We start from the raw sequence: 6,000 nt of genomic DNA on the forward strand, positions 1-6,000 counted from the left end.
TTTTAGTTAGGTTGAGTCATCTGATCAACCATTGATAAGGTTTATGGGTGGGTTAGGTCAGGTTGGGTAGGGCTTAGCCCAACCCTGACCTATTTTCTAAAATAGGTCACATTTTCAGCCAAGCCAACCCACCATGCCACCCATTCATCTTGGCTAAAACCCACCTCAAAAGCAGTTGAGGCCAGTTGCACTCATGACCATCAGATGCCCTTGCGTTCACTCTTCCGATGATGTTAACACCCCCACAATGAAAAACGGTTAGGGTGTTGACAGGTTATAAAGACTTGGAGCATGCACATGAATTCATTATGCAATCTTCGAATAGTTGAGGCACTTCCTAATATGTTGCAATTGCAATAGTCTATCTCCATCTCTCTTCAGTAACAACTTAGTCACAAGTTCTTCTTGGACATCACATGTTCATTTGTGCACAGGTTTCCTACTCCATTGTGGACTTCAGACATGATCTTAATAGCTTTTTCTTGATGGGCTTGACTTCAGGCTTCATAGTAGATTATGTATGACTAGCTCTTCATTGGATCTGGGTAAGGCTTCATAGGAGAATGCGAGATTGGATAGCCTTGGCCTCAAGAATTTTGTCATCATCTGCTTGTATTCAAGAGGTGAGGATCTCCTTATGCAAACCTTTTTAGAGAGCTCGAGGGTTCGAAGTTCACAATTTTTAAATCATCCGCAATGACATTAGCCTTTGTTTTGATCTTTCTGAGGGAATCCTCCATCTCAAGAATTGAATCATCGTCTTCCCCATCCTAGACTTCGTCCAAACCCATGAGTTTAAAGTCTAACTTTAAATCAAAATCATATAAGTTGACTTCATAATCAAGTGCTTTAATGGACAAACTTGGCACATTATTACTTGTGATTTTTGAAATATTTCTAGTGTTTTTGTATTTTGAGAAATTTATGGTGTTTTTGGATTTTGGCAAATATCTAATTTTTTTTTTAGTATTTTAAAAATATCTAGTGTTCTTGGCTTTTTGATCTTTTAATTTTTAAAGATTTTTTTAAAGGGACCCAAGCAAGACGACGATGTGAACCAGGGATTGCCCGATTAAGATTAGGGAACCAAGTACTATTTACTTTTATTATGCCATCACAGTGACTACGAACCAACTATTTCCCTACACTTCATCCCCTCAGGAGGCAGGGCCAAAGGGATCAGTAGGTGGGCCCTCACCATTGTTGAGGGTCAAATATTGCATATCAGACCCAGTTGTTGCATAGAGTTACACACATGATACTGTTTATCGGACTAATTTAATCGTGTTTGTAATGCAGGGTGTGTTTAAGAGCCTGGACTGAAAAAGGGTGGTAAAATGCATGGATTCGACGCTCCAGAAGCACCAAGGCAAGGCACGGACTCTAGAAGACCAAGAACGAAGGAATTACACATCAGGGACCCAAGAAAATCAAGGAATTGAAGCTCAAGTGGCCTGAAAAGTGTCCATAATGCAAGATCACAGGGTTCTCACCACCTGATCAGTTCGAAACTCCATACGTGGCCTGAGGACCATAAATGAACCGTACACGTGAAATTTCATCCATTGGATCCCTCTGGAAGTGGTCCAATGCATAGATTAGCCCCTTTAATCGTTATGTGGGACCCGCCTGATATCTGGATATGCTTCAAAGTTGGTCTAGACGGTTAAAATGAGATGAGTAAACGGATGGACGGATCAGATTTTACTCATACGTCACCTTGGAACCCAAACACGTGACGTGTGTATACGAGGAGTGTATAGACCGGGCGTGCACCGAATCAAGCCGATCGGGTCAGCGACGCTGACCCGATCCTTCTCGCAGGCGGAAACAGCAAACGGACGCTGTTCGTCCGTTTTCGCGTAGTGGGCCCCATCAATTACAGCTCTCGATGATCAGAACCGTCCATACGCTCTGCATGGTGACCAACATCGTCGCCTAGCTTTTCTTTTTGGCCCATGCACACACACAAAGGCAGAGTACCTGATAAACGTCGGATAGACGGCGGACTAAGCAAGCTTGTGGACCCCACCGATTCTCTTCAAAAAATACTCAATTCCTAAGGGTTTTTCGTCTTGAACCTAGTGGACGGAATGGATTTCTCAAAATACATCACTGTGGGGTCCACCGACCATCACAGCGTTCAAACGTGCAGGCTCTGTTTCGCAACAGAGCCTGCGGTGGATCGTTGTGGGCCATCCTCTGATGGGTTCGGGTCAATCTGAACCGTCTAGTGGATTCCAAAGAGGCTTGAGACCATCACCTAGGTGAAATTTTCCTAGGAAGTAACGTATAGCGGATTTTGATCGCCGAAACTTATGATGGATGGCGGAATACAGCATCCATCGGGCCATACAAGAACCTGCCAAAATCACCCTGTCCTGACTGGATTTCCACGAGGATACCAATGGACGGCGTGGATCTCGTTGACAGTCCCGATCTTGGGCCTCACCAATCATCAGCGGAAAGCATTTTCTCTTTTTCTACGCGAACGTCTGATCGTGTCCCAGCAGCCCACGAACGCAAAAGAGGCAGAGTTCCATCAGGAGTCTGCTGCGAATGGAGAGGAGCAGAGGCGGACAACTGCATAAGAGGGGGAGGCTTTGGGACGTGGAGAGTATCAGATCAATTGGGAGGGACGTGGCTGGCGGTTTTGGTTGCTGCTGCACGAGCAGGGTCGTGGGCTGGAGGAAAAAGGGGAGGAGAGAGAGAAGCACGTCCTGGGTGTTCTGCTGCTACGTGGAAACAGTGGGGTTCGGCTGCTGCTACGTGGAAACGGTGGTGTTCTACTTCCTTTTTCTTTTATTCCTTTCCTTTAATGTTTTTTTTTCTTTTTTCCTTCTTCTTCTTTTTAGTTGGAATTTAACCTATATCATGCTCGGCTAAACCTCTTAGCTAGGGCTAAGAGGTGAAGCTTGTAAAGTGATGGGAGTCTTTATTTATGCCTTCTTTTGGTTTAAACGGAACTGATGTGGCTTTTTAGTTAATTAAAGGAATGTTTTGTGTCTTTAATGATCTGTTGTGACTGAAATTACAATGGATCTGCAATGGCCTTGAATACTTTCTTTCCAGTTTTATATTCTCAGGAAGCCCTGTTGTTCATCATTGTCCCATGGGCATGGTAGGATGACAGTACCCTTCCTGATCTTCATACATTGTTGATTGGTTGGTAATTAGTTTAACCCTGTTGTTTGCTATGTCTCCTGGGCATGGTTAGATGATGGAATCCATCCTAATTTATATACCTTTCATCTCTTGAGAACCAAATCAAGTAAGTTCAGTTTGAATTCCATCTGCGAGCATACGATCTCCCTGATCTCTACAAGTGGATCCTCTGAATCCCTAGTTCCCTTTCTCAGAATTCCTGAAAGTCTTAGATAATTCTTCCACAATTATTTCTTAAATTCTATTTGGTGTAGATCACATCTTAGTCTAGTTCTAGTTCTACTTGGTTTCAGATAACGTACAGGTATCAGTACCTGTGGATTCGACCTCGGTCTTACCGAGTTTACTACTACATCACAACCCTGCACTTGGGGTGTGAACAACCATCGTGCCCAAATGTCATAATGAATTCAGGATTGGGCTCTGAGTTGGTGTTGGATGTCATTTCTCTTAACTTATCTCCGATGCATTGCGACTCTTTGGATTCTTCTCACTTGGGTGGGACCCATACTATGGTCCAGTCAACCAGGGGCAATTCTTGCCCCTTGGCCGAGCCTTCTTCAAATAGATCAGTTAGGCTCATTCTGCTCATTTGATCCTCTACGATGGATCCCATCTTGCCAATTCGATAAATGATCCCTTCTTTGATGAATTTGATTGGTGTGTGGCTAAAGGGATCTTCCTCCTCTCTACGACTTTGCCATCCTTTAATACATCTGTGCTTTGGTATATTACCCATATGAGGTTGATATTCCAGTCCTCTCATGCCTATAGTCTCTTGACATTCGATCCGATAATAAAAATGTTGGTACTCAACTGGAGGGAAGACATAACTTGATCCAATGAGACATGCAAGAGGAATGTAATTCAGTCTCAAACTCGACACTATGGTATGGGATGTTCTCACCGGAGTATTGTAAATCTATAACCAAGATATCTAGCTTTTGATGGTTGGCTACTTCTATAAGGAAGATTTGTTTGGGATCATTCAGAATGGTTAGTGCCTTGTCTCTGAAAATGCACTTGGTCTTTTAGTGAAGAGTCGAAGAGATAGCCTCAACTCAGTGGAACCAAGATCAATTAAAGATGAGATGAAATGAAGTTGTGATGTCGAAGATCTGAAAAGTAATGGTTGATGTTTTGGGACTAATAAGAATCTCGACATAAATCTCTCCCTCGACCTATCTCATAAATGAGGGAACCACCTATCCTAAACTCTTCTCTTGAAGGATCGAAGACTGAGTAGAGCTAGGCAAATCCCTCTTAGTAGTAGAATATCTTTCCTGAAAAGTTACTGCATGATTGAAGCTGGGCCCTGATTTTGTCAAGGCATGCGGCATGTTGATAGGGGAATGGGCATTTCCTTGGAGCATGAGGGTTAGAGTAGGGGCTGAATAGGCAAGTCGTGCCCTTTACAAGATAGGGAATGTGTGGACTAGATTAATTAGGGGTGGCTCTTGTAGACTTAGGGGCATGAAGATCGGACTTATTAGAGATGGCCCTTGCATATTTAAGGGCACATAAATTGAAGTGGATGGGTGTGTCCCTTGCAGAATTGGGAGTATTGGTGTTGGGCAGGCGGTGATTGCATGGATGGATTGGACAGGATGGTAAGGTAATTCTCCCTAGACGATATTAGTGGCAGGGGTGCCTGATGAGCTGGGGCCTACTTGATGCAATGGTAGGGGATTTTGGAGAATGTAGTTGGTGGCAACAATAACAAGAAAGGTAACCACAATCCTTTGGTTATCAATTAGATCTTAGATCGCATACTTTAGGGTGAAACAATAGTTCGTTGTATGGCCTCGGGATTGGTGGTATGCACAGTTGTAACACCCCGCACCTCTGGTATGCGAGTGTTACCATTAAGACCTGTGTTAGCATAACTATGAACCTAATTGCTAAACGAAAACTAACTTGAACTAAGGCAAAAGAGAACTTAACACTCAAACACAACCACACACACTAAGGACACTTATCAGGCAAAGTAACTAAGCCTAAACATACCCATCACCCCTGGAACCCTTTTCAACCATTAACATTCGAGCTTAGAGAAATCCGACCCTTAGAATTCTCGAAAAAAACCTAAATAACACTTCAATCGCAACTCGGGGACCATCCAAGTATTGGATCGTCCTAATTAACAGCCGAACACCTTGAGCATGACCACTAAAAAGGATGAACGACTTAGATTGCAAAATCCTAGCACGATGGGGTCCACACAAGCTGCATATACACTACAGGTGCGAGTGCACGACGTGCACTGATCGTCCAGGGCGGTCAAAACGCCGCTAACCCGATGGAAATTTAAAAAGAAGGAGATTTCCTTCTCGCCTCCACCCAACGGTGTACTGGACCAAGGGTCGTCTATCTGGATGCGTTGTGGCCCACCTTCGATTAACATGGGGGAAATCCAAACCGTCCATTAAATGGGAAAGGTCCGGGCGACCAAAAATAATGAGTCCAAATCACCCCATGCACACGTGCATGTGAACGTGCAGCAGTCGGCCTCGAATGGACTGTTGTTCCCTTCCAAATGAGACTGTCATTGAACCTTCCACGTCAGCGATCCGTATCCTGAGCCCTCCTTCAATCCTAGCCGCCCCTGAGGATAGCAATCCGCATATTCCATCCATTACCAGGAATAGCCATGCAACTGCCTGAGGCAACGGTTGGCATAGGAGACAATTCCCGTTTGGGAAATGGCAGCTAGCTTGATCCAAGCCTTCCAACAGGCCACGTGAAGTAATCTGCACCACTCCCTTTAGGGCAGCAACAGTTGCTAGCTGAAAGCATCTCTTCTCGTGAGAAAACTGAATTATGCAGAGAATCTCG

Source organism: Magnolia sinica, chromosome 6 (genome assembly GCF_029962835.1).
Source record: "Magnolia sinica isolate HGM2019 chromosome 6, MsV1, whole genome shotgun sequence".
Taxonomy (NCBI): Eukaryota; Viridiplantae; Streptophyta; class Magnoliopsida; order Magnoliales; family Magnoliaceae; genus Magnolia; species Magnolia sinica.